This window comes from Limanda limanda, chromosome 8, assembly GCF_963576545.1.
Source record: "Limanda limanda chromosome 8, fLimLim1.1, whole genome shotgun sequence".
NCBI lineage: Eukaryota > Metazoa > Chordata > Actinopteri > Pleuronectiformes > Pleuronectidae > Limanda > Limanda limanda.
In genome coordinates, this window is record NC_083643.1 from 18,380,518 (window position 1) to 18,398,280 (window position 17,763).

Below are 17,763 nucleotides of genomic sequence, written 5' to 3' on the forward strand. Positions count from 1 at the left end.
CTCACATCCAAAGCGCTGCCATGTGAGCAGTTGACATTTTCCCATCCAGTGCCCACATTGTTTAAATAGCAAATGCACTTGTCCCCAAGGGTGTGTTGGTGTTCAGATGAGGTGCGGTCGGACACATTGTTGGTGTTCTGCTATCTTGACCAAAACGTTAAGATGATAACATGCAACTACTCATACAGGAGGTGGGTGGCACCTGCTTCACCTCAAGCTGCTCTTCTGTATCCTGCTGTTGCCGTAGATGGTCTGCTCTTGTAATTTCCTTAATTTACTACCTGTTATCATAACCAAAATCTAACAAGGTGCTAGCACTCCTAGCTTTTAAAGGGAATAGGATAAGACATTCCAATTGGTTTATTGCGAAACACACGCATTAATAATTAAGAGACTAAGTGCAACCCTTTTTTAACCATGTGCCAACTGCTGCAACCTTTTTTTCTGCTGTGTAATGAGCAGACGTGGATATTGATGCTTCCCAAAAACACTTTCCTCATGCACTTAAGATCATATAACATTAGGAGCGCTCAGTGTTGTGATGTATGCACAGGAACATCTCTACATACAGTGATAATAAGATCATGTATAATTTTGTTCTAGTCCCCGAGCTTCCTATGACTTGATCATTGCTTTACTAGACAGATTTAAACACACTTATCTCATCACTTTGCAAAACTGGAGCTGCACAGTTCAATATGAATGATTCAAAGGCGAATGATTACATCTGTATTTGCCTCAGAGGTGTAAACAGAGAGTTGACAGGCTGATGTTGTCTAGATATTTCTGGAGTGGGATTGGAGTCGGGACCCCCCGCTAATACACTGAGTTTGAGGTAAGAACGAAAAATGAAAGTCAAGCCTGGTGAGTAAGGAGGTCTTGTAGTTGTGTTGGAGGGGGCAGGGCTGAGGACTCGATTGGTGTTTGGACTCGCCATCTTTGGAATTTGTGACTGTCAGTGCTGCCAAGGTTCCACAAAGCAGACCGAGCAGTGAAGCGAGTGGTCCGACCCCTCTGTTCTCATGCTGACCTCCTGTGATTTCACTCGCTTCTGCCATTGTGCTTGAAGAAGACTCCAGTTCACTGAGCTGCAAACCTGATCTTTCTCCCACTCATCTGCTTCATCATTGCTGTGACTTGAGCATCGCAGGGCTACACATTGCCTTTGCCTCCAACTGGCTTATCTGCTCTAGTATGAGACAAATCCCAAATACTGCCTATTGATTTTCAATGTGTCATTAGCTCACTGATTTATGGCTAGCTCATTTATATTATTATAGTCAGCAGGATGTTGTAATTCATTAGAGGGTTTGACTCTCCTAAACTTCCTGGCAGCCTGGGGGAGCGTGAGTTTGACCTCCTCAGTGACTGGTCCATTTTGTTAGCCTCTGCAAAATGATCCATGTTCCCTTTTGATCTTTTTCTAATTAGTCCACATGCACGCACAGTGCTTACTGTAAACACATTTTCCTTTCATCACCTCCTCCCAGTGCAGTTGGGACTGTTGTATTTGTGCACCATGAAGCATTGTGTTGTTTCTAATAACACATCAACAATACATTCAAAGGAGACAGATTCAGGTTCATCATTTTAGTTTAGGTTATTACTTGAATGTTTACGTGCTGTTATGCTCAGAAAAAGCATCCCTTTCCTCAGGCTGTCCATTACTGCAGCTCCTCCTTTCAGCCTCCTTCTGGAACGCTTGGTCTTAGCTCTTGTCTCTTTAAGCACCCCCCCTAGTCTGCTCTGATTGGCCAGCTGATTGGCCCATTCTGCTGTGATTGGTCAACCTCTGTCAGTGCATGTAAGAAATGTCAACCTCTCTTCTTGCTTAACCTGGCTTTGTTTGGGAGCGTGCTAGACTAGCCGCTATGTTTTCAATATGTAAATGTGGGTCAGTTGACATCACAAAGATGTGGAAGAGGCAGCCCGATGACTGATGAGGTGAACCAGGTGCTTCAAGAGCCATTCTTTCTGTAAGGGAGAGGAGCTCTCTGTACCAAGGACTTTGTGCTTTTTAACTTTGCAGATCTTTTAAACCTTAAACACACAATAGAAAAGGGATAAACAAAAAAAATGCATTATATGTCATTAAGAATAACGTTTCATACTTTATGATCACAGTCATGTCAGTTTCCATGAGAAAATTACTTTTATAATCAATGTAAATGAAAAAACAACTGATTTGTGCTTATTCCCATTAATCGTATCTGCACAGTGAAGGGAACAGCTTCAGATGTTGTTCTTTGTTGCTCTGTTCTTGGAGATCATGTTGGATAACATCAGTCTTGGCTGGTATTTTTCCTCGAGCGTGCCATGACATGTCATGGATTATCTAGAAGTCCTTCACTGTGCACAGCCTGAATCCTTTGGTTTTTTCAAAATAAAAATGACATGTATTTGCATTCATGTGAACACTCGTCTTAATCAGCATAAATTCATTATTCATTACAATCGTGACCTCCACAAAGTCCTTGGTTGGAAACACAAAATGATTTTCAATTCCCTGATGTCACTAGAGTGACTACATCTTGGTCTTGTTTGTCTGCCTGGATGTAACTGCTCAGCACTCAGGAGTCCACTGTTGTTTTTCTGCTTCATTTGCCACACTGCTAATTACTGGAGTTGGAGAACCCCTCCCCTAAACCACACGCTCACACAACAAGGCGCCAATAGGGTGGCCGTCTCAGCCCAGCCCCTCACTGGCTCCCCTAAGACAAGCTCTTGATGGGACTATTTATGCATGCAGTATTCTTTCACCCTCACTCAGCTGAAAAAGGAGGCGCCTGCAGAACCCTGGCTAACACTCCCATTCTGGTATCTTCTTCCATCCGAAGTACGTAGTTCTTCAGAACTCTAGCAGGTAATAACCTGCAGCTCAGTGACAAAGGACAGCATGTGTGTGTGTGTGGGAGTGTATACAGGCGGAACAGGAAATAGCCAGAGACGAGCGTGAGTGGGCAGGTAGAAGAGGATCCTCTAAGGGAGGGTGGATACACATGTGAACACTTACAGCGATTCCCTCTCCCCTGATGTCTGTCTCTCTGCGACTCTGCGTGGGCCGTTAATGAGTCTGAAAGCTTCTCCTTGGCGTCTGTCAGCTGAGAATTGGATGAAGCCTCTAGTGCAAAGCTGTAGCAGAAAAGAAACAGTGTTGCTCGTTGATAATTGGTATAATGTAGGTGGAGGCTTTTTTTTTTCACTTTGTAGCCTTCTCCATAGACTAGCCTGCCTCAAGTTGCCTTGTGTTCTCCTGCACATGACAACTGCTTATTAGTCACACAAGACGATTATGTAGTTGAAGGTATTCCACGCTTTCAGGGGGCAAGACTCTTACATGAACACATCATTGTGCACACACAATCTTTAGCTTTACTTTAAAATCAATCGAGGTTCCTCATCACTTGTCTCATACAGCACACACACAAAAAAAAACGTTAAGCATTTTACTGGATTGTAGAGTGTGACAGTGACCACTTTGAGAACGGCTCTGGTTCTGGATGTAAATTTCCCATTAATTTTCTTCATTAATATTTCAGAAAATCCTTTTAAAAACAGTTTGAAGCGTGGAACCAGGCCGACCAGCCTGGCCAACAAGATTATTCAAGACCATAAACATTTGATTTGGAGAAAAACAATTATAAGAAAATGGAAAAAAGGCTAAGTTAACCCTAACACTGTACATACTTATTATAAGAGTGATATTTCCATGGTAACACGGCTTCCACCAATCACAGATGTCCCTATTAGACCCCTAAGGATTGTAGGTAGTGTAGTTCTTCCCCATAACATCGCATAAAACGTGTTTTTCTCCACATGCATTCGATATCATTCGGACTTGTGGCTTCTACAGGAGCAAAATCTCATTGTTTTACAATTCTGTAGCTTGTGGACAGTCTACCTCGGATGGTTACAATGATGACCAAAATCTCTAGTCAGGATATAAATGGGATTCTTACTTCCGCAAACTACACTGTTGAGCTATTTTTGTTGCACAGGAGATGCTATTGTTTACAGCCTCCATACAACTTTTAACTACACACACATTGTCTCGTACTTTACGAGTCTCTCAGCTCTGACAGGCAGACAGGAGTGCTGGAGCCAAACCATTCTGCTCTGATAACATCAACAGATCTGAGCATGCCCAATGTGTTTATCCTTACTCGTCATAAAGCCTAATTGTGTGCAGCCATAAAATTGGGTGGAGTAGTTAAGTTTTGAGAGGATGAAAAAGAGTTTGTGTGACCTTGGTATGGTCGTATACCCTGTACTCCCCCATACCCACCCATTCCTCTCATCTAGAACAGATTCTTGGAACAGAAGTCAGGTCTCTCACTCCATTTGAATGCCTGATGAACTGCACTAAGGACTACTTCAGATTTGTTTCCACCATAAAGCCAGAGTTTGACATGTTTCCCAAATATACAAAAGAGGAACTTACAACAAATACAGTTGCCTTCAGAACAATTGTTCAGCTGGAGGATTGAACGTGACAAGGCAGCAAAATGGAAAACACCCTGAGCAATTGAAATTGATGGCATTTGTGATTTTGAACTTAGCTTGATGACGTAATTTAGGGAGACGTGTCTGCTTCGATGGTGACATTTTGTCTAACTGTGTCCTGATGCTCCCTCGATGACTCAGACTACATCTACACTACAATTATTAAGTGTATAAAAGCAAATCACTGTTGTTTAGTTTATTACACTACCCCAGAGTTTTTTAGCACCTAAAACTGAGATGTTTATAAACGCTGTTAGTCTACTTTTATTTATAAAGCTCCAATCCTGTGACATTTGGAATCAACACAGTCACACGCATTTGCTTCCTGTTAAGTTCAAACTCGAATACCAGGGGTGAATGCTAAACGTTGTAATAGTAACTGTTAGTACCAGGTTAACCTCTTCATAAGTACAAGAAAATAAATCCCTTGTCTTGCTTTTCACAATAGTTTTTTGTCGTTAGTAGTATTTTCTGTAACTAAGAAACCATCTGCAGAGCGACAATCTTCCTCCTACTTACACCACAATAGTATTGTGTCATACTTTTTCAGGCGCATGCTTGTGTGGATGGAGATTGAAAACAGCATTTTCAAGCTAAGACATATTGTGGATGTAGCTTTACAGTGTGTGAGCAGTCTGAAAAACTCTGTAGGCTAAAAGAGAATACTTTGAGAAACCTCAGTTGTCAAACACAGACTGGTTGTTGTAAAGATGAAACATGAACTGATGTCTAAAGCCACACTGTCCAGTTTATGTTTTAACGATTGTTTGATTTGGACACTGACAGCAAACATTGATTCACTTATCGCAGATTAAAAAAAAACTGTCCACAGGCACAGATGGCTGGACAGCTTGCTTTGATTTTCCCCTCGGACACCTTTTTTTGGGGGCGTTGGAGCACAAAGATTCGCCACAGACTCCTCTTTCATGGATTGAGTCAGTAAATATCATATCAAATATCCTCCAGACACTCCCACTGCTTCCTCTCGGGCGGCAGGTGGTGGTTATATCCCCTGGCACCATGCTCCAGCATGGGAAGCCCTCCCAAGAGAAGCAAGGATAGCTGAAGGACTGAATATTTTATTGCGGCCCCCCCACACACACACATCTTCATAAGGAAGACCAATGCATTATTTATGGAGTAGAGCTGGTCAAGGTATAGTTCACATGTTACGTATTGGGTTAACATCTGTAATGTCTTTTTACTGTTTTTTCAATCCATTTAGCATTTGTGTTCAGTTTCTATTAAAACTCAGCTACTTTGACAGCTACAGTCCTTGCTTTAGAAATGTTGAAGTGTAATGAAAAGGAGGGAACGGGGAGAGAATAGCAGCCATTACAAGTGTATTGGCTGTCTCTGGGTGTCTTCCTGTGCCATTGACTGCACCCAGCAGGTTGATGAGTGGAGGAGCTGTTTGGCTTCTAGGTTGAGCTGAGGTCATTGTCCAGGCTTTCATGTCTTCAATAGCTGCAGGCTCCCTGCTGAACCTACTTAATATTCAGTTCTTTCACTCACTTCATCCGATTGAAAGTAACAAGCCTCTTAGCATCAGTCCATCAACTGGGATGGACAATAATGAAAAGTAAAGATACCTAAGATTAGGTGTGGGCAATATGACTTCAAATCAAAACCACGAAGATTTCAAACTTTGACCTCGATTATGATTTAATGAACAATTTTTTTATGCCTCCCTGTACATGTCTTAATAACTTCTGATTAGTGTTGGTGTTTATTGTTAAAGTGAGTGCAGGTCAGTAGGGGAGTGAAGAGGGAGGACATGCGGCTGGATAATACAGCCTGGAACGTAACGAAAACCTGCCAGTTCGTGAATGCTCACATTTGGGAAATAATTAACTGAATTATCCGATATGAGAATAAATTAATTAGTTGAGAGGTTATTACATATCGGTTCCAACACATATTTGGTTGATTGCCTAGTACAATTATCAGGATGGTTCAAATTTCTGTCAAGATGCTCCTTTGAAGGACCTGTGCAGCTCCTTTTCAACATGCGACTTTGTCAGGACTTGCTGAAGAATTAGCCGAGGGTGGTGCAGCTACACCACAGCCCTCATTCATATTAAGGCAGTATATGCCAGGAATAACACATGCAGCTCACTGAGGAAATAAAGCTCAGGTTCATTTATGTGCGAATTATTGACTCGCCCTCAATACAGTCCCAAAATAAACAATGGGAGGAATGGAATATGTTTAAATCTTGGAGATGGAGTCGCTTTGGTTTCTTCATGTGGTCGACATGTTTTCAGTTGTTATTGAGTTGTCCCCTACTGCTCCATGAAATGTTGTGTTTCTTCCATGTAGGGAGCAGTTTAGAATATTTGTAAATTGCCTCCGTCGGGGTATCTACAGCCCTCGAAACTATTTCTAAAGAACTGAACAGTGTGGCGGCAGCGAGGTGGTGCAATGGTGAGCACTGTTGCTGGTTTTCGGTTCAATTCCCAGGTCAGCTGGGGTCTTTCTGTGTGGAGTTTGCATGTTGTCTCTGTGTCTCTGTATTCTTCGAGCACTGTGGCTTGCAGAGACATGCAGATTGAGTTTAGTACGTTTGGACACTTTGAACTGTCCAAAAGTGTTAATGTGAGAGTGACTGGTTGTATGTTGGCCTCACTTTACACTGGCATCCTGCCCGTGTCCCCCACGACCCTCAATGGATAAGCAGTATAGATAATAGATGGATAAACAGTGTGTCAAAAATAATGGCCTTACAAGGTCTTAAAAGTGTTAACTTACATTTGAAAAAGTGTTCTTCTTACATATAACAATTTCTAAAATGTAAAGATATTTAATTTAATGTTATTACTAATCAATGAATTGACTAATCATAAATAAAGAAGTAGTTCTTAATAATACATACAATCGGGGAGCAAAACAATTCTGATTATATAATGTACAATATTTTATTTACAAATAAATACCCTTTAGGGGTTTCCATCATACATTATTCTTCATACTGTAGCTGCTCAGTCCGTGTATGTGTACGTGTGTGGGTGTGAGTATGGGTGTGTGTTGGGTAGTGAGTGTGGGTGTGTGTGTGTGTGTGTGTGTGTGTGTTTGTGCGAGTATGGATGTGTGTGGGGGGGGGTGTGAGTTAGTGTGTGTGTTAGTGTGTGTGTGTGTGTGTGTGTGTGTGTGTGTGTGTGTGTGTGTTGGAGGGTGGGAGGGTGGGAGGGCTCAGTGAATAGCACCTCTGGCCACCTCGCTCTCCTTACATCCGGACTGTGACGTCATCATCCTCTCTCTCGGGTTTCACGGTGGCTCTACTACGGACGCACGCGCCGCAGCAGCAGCAGTCAGCGCGAGGCAGCAGCGGCGGACCGAGCGCGTGCTCCAGTACCGACGCTTCTCTGAAGTCACAACAACAAACCGGCCACGTCTGCACATCTGGATCCAGCGCGTCTGCACATCTGGATCCAGCGGCTGCTCGCTGCTCTCAGACTGTGTGACTATAGCCGGTGATCCTCCAGGAGCCCGGACCTTTCTGGAGCTTTTCACCGTAAGTACGAGGAAAAGCTGCAGTGCCGTTTCACGTGTGCGCCACAGTGCAGCCCGCACCGAGCCCAGGGCTTTGTTTGGGTAGGGGGGGGGGGTCTTTCATTGTGCTGACGCTGATGGTTGATTGGGGGTGGGGGGGCTGTTTAGACGCATAGCCCGGTGCTTTAATGGCCAGCTCCTGTCAGCCTCTCTGCATTGTGCTCCTCACATGGCTCTCTCTCTCTCTGTGTGTGAGTGTGTGTGTGTGTGTGTGTGTGTGTGTGTGTGTGTGTGTGTGTGTGTGTGTGTGCGTGTGCGCGTGCGTGTGTGTGTTGCACAGTTCACCGCGCTTTTCCAAACTACACTCTTGAGTCCGTCCTGAAATGAGAATTCAATTCAAATATGTATGTGTGTGCTGGTTGGTCGGTGGAGCTGAGCCCTCCGGCGTCTTCATGAGCTGTACATAACGGTGAATGTAAACCCGCTGCAGGGGGAACACTCACACAGTTTGCATGCTCTTGTGTAGTGTCAGGTGTTGTTATTGTGTTTTCCCCCCTCATCCCTGACAGTGGGTCTGGATGATCTTTTTTTAAAAAACAAAGCTTTTATCCGTTAATCACATCCAGTTAAGGCCGTAATTACAGCATTGCCCACTGTCTCTCCTCCAGTGATCCAGACCTCGTCCTCTCATTAATAACACATTCAGCCCAAACCACATCTAAGCAGCAATTGTCGTTGCTCTTTGATCTTGTGGTTGTGCAGGACTTCCTAGGAACACACAGGGAGAAGTTAGACCTGTTTCTCATAATCCTGAATGATGTTCGTCTAGGCATGATGTTTGCCGGCTTACTTTGTTGAACTCGTGTACGCACGATCATATCAGGGATTATCTGACTGACTGGCTAGATATCCTGTACAGTTTAGTGTTATGGCTAACTATTGAACGTCATACACATATTTAGTGTTGTGTGATAGATTGACACATGTCAAACCCACAGGGAGGAGGGGGCGGTGGATCTGCTGGCTCTAGTGCTTGTTCCCCCTATGAGCTCATACACTGACTATTGTCCTCAGAGCTGGAAACACTGATGCCTCAGTAATGTTTCCTACAGACAGATTGTATTTGTGGTGTTCAGGCTGGGGGGGTGGGGCGCTCTCTTATTAAACACTTCAAGTCAACTGCAAAACATCCCTGCATTCACAATCGAATATCTGTTAAAGGACATCTTACAAATGATCACATATTCTTGCAGACGTTTACACACTCTGTTTCAGCTGGACAATAAATATATTTGAAATATGGGTTGGGGCAAATCTTTTTTTGTATTGACCCTCTTAATAAAATCTGTAAATGTACGAGATGCATATCATGAAAGAGCAGGTCAACAGCAGTAATGGAGGAAACCAGATGCTTTGTTATTGACTGCTGGTCCAGTCCCAGCTCTCTCTGAGGGGGAGACATCAGTGGGAGAGGAGGAGACATCAGTGGGAGAGGAGGGCGGGGCTGCGTTTGATGCCAAGCTTGGAGTCATGACTGAAAAACCAGTGTCCTCTACACATTCAACCAAGGCCTGCATTAACATATACAGGCCCAGCGTCCTTGTCGGATCTTTATATTTGTGTTCATATGAATGGGAAATTATTGTAAGCTGTGGTTGTCGAGATGTTGTTGAGATAATTTATTTTGTAAAACAGAAGCAATTTCTGGGGGAAATACAGTTGGTACATGGTGCTAGCTCGTACCTTTTTATAGCACTGTGAAATCAGACTTTTTCGGTTTTGAATTGAGTAGTGGAAAGGGGAATGAACATGTGGAAGCAAGAGTTACTGCCCACGTCTTATGACATATTTAGTCTTTAATCCTAACAATGCAAGGGAGCTGAAGGTAACTTTTTAAATCACCTTTTACGCATCTCTTTTAAAACATCCTTAGTTTCCTTTCCCTCGAGCCCCCTCCTCGAATCTCATCCATCTTTAAATCGTTGCCTTTGATTTAAACTCTTGTACTTTTTGTCCTGCGGTGGATCTACGTAGCTTTAAAATGTGGATGTGATTCCGACCTCTCTCTGAGGAAGTGAAGACATAAATATCAAGAAGCGCGTGGTGCAGCACTTTCAGCCCACTGGTCTTTGGTTCCTTTCACGTACAGCACCGTGAAAGCCATATTGAATGCCTGCCTGGCCCGGCTGACGTCTTTAATGAAGCCTGAAATTGAGCAGTGAATGGTTAACAAGGGGAGTTTTACGGACACTGGAAATGAAGATAGAAACTCGAGATGTGTGGCTACTGCAATGACATGAAGTTGGCTTGTTTTTTTCTGAATAAATATTTAAGCGATCTCTTGTCTGGTGTGGGAGAACTCGGAGCTCGGCTGGTATGATTACTGTGCACTTTTCCTCCACAGTCATCCCATAAATATCCAATTTCTCTTCCTACAATCTGTGTTTTTATTTTTCCTCGAGACGGCAGCTTGTTTCCATGGCTCTGAGTTCTCCTTGAATAGCCTGTTCCGCTGAGTCACCTTGACACACTTTGCTCAGAGTCACAGCTGCTTAGAGGGAGCTGCTAATTGAACTGTTTGTGGGAAAAAAAGGAGATTGGTTGCCCGAATGAGCAGCTGTTTTCTGTGCATGAATTAAAACAAGGCCTACGGGTGATGGTCAAAGTCTAATAAGCGTGCTGCTGAAACTATTGACTGTGTTACTATGCAATATGGCGCGGTGGAGAAGGTTTTTGACGTCATATCCGTAAAGATCGGTCCCCCAATTAGTCCAGGATATGCGTCCCAGGTATCAGCATTTTGTGACAGCCCATTGTTTTATTTTGTTCCGCTGCACTTCATCTGGCCTCTCTACGACCGCAAAACCCCTGGGTTTTTTTTGTCTGTTCTCCCGCTGCCCCCCACATGCCCTCTCACAAACCCGCCTATTCTGCTTATTCAGCTCAGCTTTTGTGGGGAGGTCTATTCATACCTCCATGTCCGTGTGGAATTGAGGCGTCCCAGAGCAGCACTAACACTCCTCCTATGCTAGTTAAGAGTACTTACCTGATAACACGAAAACGCTTATCAGTTCTCGCTGGCCTCGTCCTGCGTCGTGTGCGTGTTCCCTTCCTGTGTAATAGGATTAGATTTATGAGCATTAACAAGAGAATTAATTATTGCTGAAAGGGTCTTTTTAGTGATTTGCAGTCGGATTTGTGTAATGCACCAAGAGGTTTTCATGCTGGACTAAAAATGAGCGTGATCTTTAACTGCATTTTGTATTTAGAATCCATTTTTAAATAACGATTGAGATAAAGTGTGCTACATGGAGACAATAGATATGTGGTCTCATTGGGTAATTCTAGTAACTAAAGTTACATGTGTGAATGCAGGATTAAACGTTACATGTTCAAATATATAACACTAATATGGACTAGGGAGCTTGAGCATTTGGCTTAAATAGGATGTTGTGATTTTACAAGCGCAGCACTGTCAGTGTAAGGGTGTGAACTACTGGACAGTAAACTGTTCTCACTTATGCTACTGGAAAGAGCTCTGAGTAGACCAGCATCTTCTGTGGGCGGAATGAGATCATATCCTTTAGAAGGGAGGCTGGATGCTTGATTTGCCCTGACCTTCACTGTTCCCTTCCAGACAAAGGGAGGCACAGTCGAAGAAGCCTTGAAGCAGATTAAAGGGACTCTTACCTTTGTTGCATTTGAGAATTACAGCACATTCAAATCATCCCGCCTTCCTCCAATGCCCCACCCCCTCGTTCCCATCCGCGGTGTTTTTTTGAAGAAACTTTATTTACAAGCAGACTTACAACCTACTGCCTCCGCGCACGCACGTGAGTTTTTTCCCCCTGGGAGCGGCTGTTTCAGTACGCCGTGGACCACTTTGGTCTGCCATCGTCAGTCGCTACGGTCGCTACTCGCTACTGTCTGCCGTGGAATCAAGACAAACCCTCTAGTTGAGGACGCGCCTTGATGACGCGGGCCCGAATGCGCCACAAGAATGTCCATGCAGCAAACAGACAGGTCTGTCGGCCAATAAGGTCCTTCGGTCCGAAGAATTTTATTGGTTGAAGTTTTCACTAAATATTATGAGAGTGAAATAATTGTTTGTTTTTACTCCTGGTGGGTCTGTCTTGCATTTTAGAGTGTCATTACCTTATTAATACCAATTTAACCTTATCCAAAAAAAGTGTAAAAATGCAACAAAGGTAAGAGTCCCTTTAAAAGGTTTAAAATGATTAATATATTTACTTTTTTTTTTTTATTTGTATATGTATAAGAAAGGACCTTGATGACAGGAATGGGTTCATTTGCTTTGAAGGTAAAGCTAAAACCACTAGAAAAAGCTTAAATCTTGTAGCAGCATAATAAGATAACGTGTTAAAAGATACATATTAATGAGGTTCTAAACATGCCTGTTTGGAATGGGTCATTTTCTTGGCCTATACCTTTGCTGGTTGCAGCTTTTTATACCGTTGATTGAGTTGGTCAATTAAAAATTTCTGCAGACTTGTGCTGCTTTCAGATACGCACTTAAATCTGGACCTTTCCTGCCAGCTCCTTAGTAAAATGTCTGAGCTAGCCCATGTGAGAATATAGCAGGAAGATTTCCAGAAACTTCACAACTAGCATGGGTGAATGATTTTTGTCCAAATGCTTGTACTTGTACGCAAAAATATCCATTACAGCTGCATCAGTCATTTATTCTCTCACCATCTTTGATCTGCTATATACAAAAAAAGCACATTGCTTACCAAATCAGAATGAATACGTATTGTCCAGCCTCCTGCATGCTCTACCCACGCGTCACTCCTCTTGTGAATATTCCAGAGTATAACCGATGCGATCTCCTGCTGCATTCGTCATATATGAAAGTCAAATCTGACAAAGGCAAAGTTCATGTCTGAAAACAGTAATGATGAGGACATGCAGGACTCAGTCCGCAGAGCCCTGAGGCCAGTACTGTCAAAGTCACAGAATTTGTACCCAAATAAGCTACAGCAGTTAAAACCTCTCACAATGAGGAAACCCCCTCAGTGTTTACAGTTTCTACACACGGAGAAGATTGACAAAACAAAAGGCCACAATCATATTTTTATTTTCATTCCATCTTCCAATCGGTCCGTAAAAAATAAGTATGTAATGATGTTAGCTATCCCCATCATTTCTCTTAAGTAGTTAACAAACAACATACTTTGTCACTATTATTTTTCCTTTTCTCATCTCACTCGCCACTGAACTTGAGATATTGAAAGAGAGATGATAATGGTGGTATTTGAGATTCTCTCCAGTTCAACAACTTAGTTTTTAATGAACTTTAGACTTGAATAAACAAAGATATTATCTCTGGGTTAATGACCCAGAAGGATATTTGCTGTGTTTGGGTTCAGATATGATATGTGCAAGGTGGAATGTGAGCCTGAATGTTTGTACCCACCTCCCCTCCTGAAAAAATGCAGGAACGGAAGATCTGGAGTCCAGCTTTAGAATAGATTTTTTTTGGGGCTTCCGAACCTCTGTTTTAAATTGAAATGATATGTTTCAAAACTCATGAAACCCCCCCCCCCCCCCCCCGCTCTCTTTCACTCCAGTGTAAAGATCCTTTTTCGGAGCCTCTCGGTTGTTTGTGGTTAAACTATATTGGAAGGGGGAGTAAAGGATCAAAGACCCACCCAGAACAGTAAAACCCAAAGCCGGTGGAGTGTTGACCCCCAAACCTTAAGCTCTTCATTACAGCAGCTCACTGCTAATTGCTGTGGACAGGAGAGTCCAGAGCCCAGAAAACTGCCCGTCTCTCCTCGCTCAGTGCTGCTCAGCTCCTGGTGCCACTCCTAGTTCCAACATCTCCATGCATCCAAGGTCAAGAGGAGGAGGAACCTCCTGGTGGCCTCCATCCAAACCCACCCTATAAACCAACATACTCCCTCTGGAAAACAAAAAGGAAATCCTGAGTCTAGTGGAGAACGAAGAGCACAATGTTTTCAAAGCAAAAAAACATATTATATGCTCCCCTTACTCTTAAGCCCCATGATTTTATTCTAACCCAATCTGGACTGATGTGACCACTGACCACATCCCTCAGAGGATTTGTGACCATTTTAAAAGGTCTTGCAAGATAAAATTAGCTGGCAGAGGTATTTTGAAAACATATTTACTCTAATTAAAGTTTTAGCTGATAGCTTTGCAGCATCAAGTGATTTTGATGCTATAATGGCTGCTGTCATTAACTTTAATTGCACTGTTTTCTAGTAATGTTTTCACAGGAAACTTGTGCTACTTAAGACAAGAAAATCAACACACTTACTTTGTCAGCAACTTTTTTGCAATATTATATTTGAATAGAATAACAAAATGGCTCAAGGAGCAGACAACCACTGATTGTTGTGGGCTACTTTTGTAGGTTGTTCAAAAGGGATTTTATTTCACTATTAAACATGTTTTTTGTAACTTATCCTGCCTGTTCGGGCCCACACATATCAACCACAGCCATCGTGTTACTTCATCTCCCCATGTTTTCCGCTGAGGTTTAAGAACTCGCTGTCCTCCCTGTATCACATGTATCATGTTGGAAATGTGTAGGGCCTTCTCAAATAGCTTCCGCCCATATAGGTGCTGGGGCGCGTTTGATGTCCCACGACCTCCTTGTAAAAACACTGACCTCGGACACGTGTGCAAAAAGTTTCTTAACACCAGGAGGGTCCTTTTAATTTCCAATCTGTAACTTCAAGCACCTTGTACTGTTTTATTTTGATATTTTAACCATATTTGAATACGTATTAGTCAATAATATGATTCACATCGTATGATCTTAAATATGTGTGATTTATATTTATTTTAGGTTAATCAACAGTCCCCGTCAAACAGATACATTTGGATATGTACATCAGTGGATTTTTTAAAAGTAAAGTCAAACAATTTGATCTACAACTAGAATGGCACTCAGAGAGTGTATACCTCTGCCAAGCTGCCTTTACGAAACTACATTTAAAATCACTAGATCCAGATTTTTATTTGGATCTGCACCAAATTTCACACACTCAGAGATTTGGACCCCTCAACATGCCTGCATTCTCTGAGAAATCAACAAAAAGGTTGAAAAATCCCAAAATGTTAAAGAAAGTGGGGCAATAATCCTGGAACCACCCATTTCAGATCCACACCAAAATTGTATGGATTATTTTCTGACAAGAAAACCTAGCTAAATGATAGAGACAAGAAACAACTGATATTTACACACCCTCCTTGGTGGAGGTAGTTAATTAGATGTACCATTTAATAGAGTCTAAAAGTTAATATTTCCCGATGTTTCACAGTGAGGTCAGTGTGAGGTGTTATCAAAAAAAGCAGAATACATGTATGCACCACAAGGTAATTGTTTTTTTTTTGTGTGACCCCACAAAAGAAAAAGGTTCCATAAACCTGTATGTCAGGCATCTCTCTTGTTTGATTCAGTGTCCCCTCAAATATTCCTGATGAACAGGTGCTGATAATGACTCTTGTGTTTTAATCAGCGGTGGTGGGGTTTTGGGCCGGGGCCAAGCTCCAGTATCGAGTTCCTATGGCTGATATTTCAGCAAACACCTGTCCAACATTACTTACATGTACAGAAACTGCCGTGACAACGTACAACATGACCATATTTGAGCCTTCTTTTGGTGTGGAGAAGAGTAGACGTTGCCCTTGTGAATATCGTATTCTGGTCCGCTTGATTCTAAGAAATATGTCTCTGTCTCTTTTGGCTGTTTACTTTGGCTGTTTTTACTCTGACATTTTTCATTGGACAAGTAGTGTACATTCGTCTTCTCTGAACTTGTGTGCTCATGCTCATTTACTGTACTATCAATTAGAGGCGATGAGACTTCAACACATGGACCTCTGAACCAAAAAAATGATATGTAAGCAACTGCACTGAGCTGCAGACTGCAAATACTAGCAAGAAAAAAAGTTGTTTGGTTCAGTATTTATGCAAGACATTTTATTTTATTTTAGAAACGAACACTATGCAAAATGATATGTACAGATAGCCTGCCTATTGCATAGTTGAGAGGTTGTATTCCCTTCGCACATGATACATGGTAATGCATCACTCTTGATTTATTGTAGTTTATGCAGTGTAAGCATATGGAGTTGTGGCAGTCACTGTTTTATGGATTAGTTTTCAGCCTCTTAATGTCAGACTATGTATCTCAGTTGGGTTTTTTAATTTAATTGTTACTTTTTTTAATATCCTTAAAGGTATCAAACACTTTGATTCCCTCTAATGAAATATCTAACTTGTGGAAAACCTCTTCACATTCAGATGTGATCAGCCATCGATATATTAAAAAAACAAAAACAAATATGTGTGTTTGGCCCTCACATGACTGGTTCTAACAAGTCCAATAATTTCATTGAAATAAAATGTTTGGCTCGTATACCTGTCTGTCACTAACCAACCTGCCTGCCTGTCCTGTCACTGACGGACAGATTGTTAGACGGATAGTTCGAATTTAGCAAGTGGGTCTCAGAAAAGTTGCCTTCTCTCAGTTATCAGGCACTGCACGATCATGTGTTTTGGGTGTGTAGCTTTGACAAGAAGGCTGATGGGAGGGGGTGGGATATTTGCTATATAGGTGGCATTTTCTTTCAGTGTAGTGTACGTAGCCTGAACTTGTTTAGCTTTTCTAGGATTAACAATCCTAGTTATGTCATTATTTCCAAGGAAAGAAAAATTTGATTCTCAAACATTTGATTTTTTTCATTTGTTTTTGGGACTCGTACATTATTGTAACGGTTAATTCAAATCTGCATAACATCTTACTTTTAACCAACCGTGGCGTTCATATATACCTATCCAGACTCTCTCTCAAACCCTTTAATTCCGCAGCCAACCTATGTGCCGAGTAGTGCAGGCATGTGTGATGGGATACCAAAGGAAAACGGTGCCGTTGGTCTGCCCCAATACCGCATAGAATGCTCTGCTGCCAGCAGTGCCTCCAGTAATTATAGACCAGAGCTGTGGGGACGCTTGCTCTCCAGGCTAAACTGAAACTAAACCCCCTATTCCATACTTGGTATTCACTCTTTTCCGTACATGAATACCCAGTGTTTAAAAACTGTTATTTTTGGGCTGTAGCTTGACTCTCCTCTGTTTATACTTCAGCCTGCATGAACTGGAATATAGAATAACTGTTCACGTAAAGGCAGTAGTAGCTTTGGAAACTGTTGTTGACACTACGGCTCTTTCCTTTATGTCTTCTCTGAAGCTGTCAATATACTTGATTATATTTCTGATTTTCTTAATCATTGGTTATAAAATAAGAAGTTGATGACCTGGATCTTCATGTTACATTAATTAATCAGTCTAGTCATTATTCCAAGGATGCTGCAATAGAAAGAAGTTGATTTAGGGTTTACTAGTAAACATTAAAGAGCAGTGAAGCTTATCCTTCTTTCTGGAAAGTTTACTGAGCTCTCTGCCACCAGGGCCGTCACATCTCACACAGCACTGACCAGGCTCCACTGCATTTGAAACTGCTCTTGCTGTAAAGGCTCTAGTCAATGGTTCTCCAATGTTCACATGGTTTGTGTCCTCACATGGCTGGGGGGACTCTTCTATGCCTCTGTCGTTGGCTGGTGAGTTTAGAATGGCATGACATCCTTTTTTAGGTTTTGGTCAGGATTAGTGAGGCTGTTTTGCAAACGCCAATGTACTCGAAGTCTAAATCGATCAAATGCTGCTTTCCCCTTTTGTATATTGTTGTAAAAAGCTTAAGTTGTGAGGTGTTT

At 42.2% G+C, this 17,763-nt stretch overlaps 1 protein-coding gene across 3 annotated transcripts in view; it reads left to right on the forward strand.

Annotated features, from left to right (window-relative positions):
• Positions 1 to 17,763, forward strand: part of LOC133009509 (pleckstrin homology domain-containing family A member 5-like) — a 93,141-nt gene that overhangs the window by 30,730 nt on the left and 44,648 nt on the right. Inside the window, exon 1 of one of the 3 annotated variants that reach the window (XM_061077026.1) lies at positions 7,776 to 8,017. The exons of the other annotated variants lie outside the window; for them this stretch is intronic. The gene's annotated coding sequence lies outside the window, so the exon portion shown is untranslated. Of the gene's footprint in view, positions 1 to 7,775; positions 8,018 to 17,763 lie in introns of those variants that run through there. 3 annotated transcript variants of the gene reach the window in all.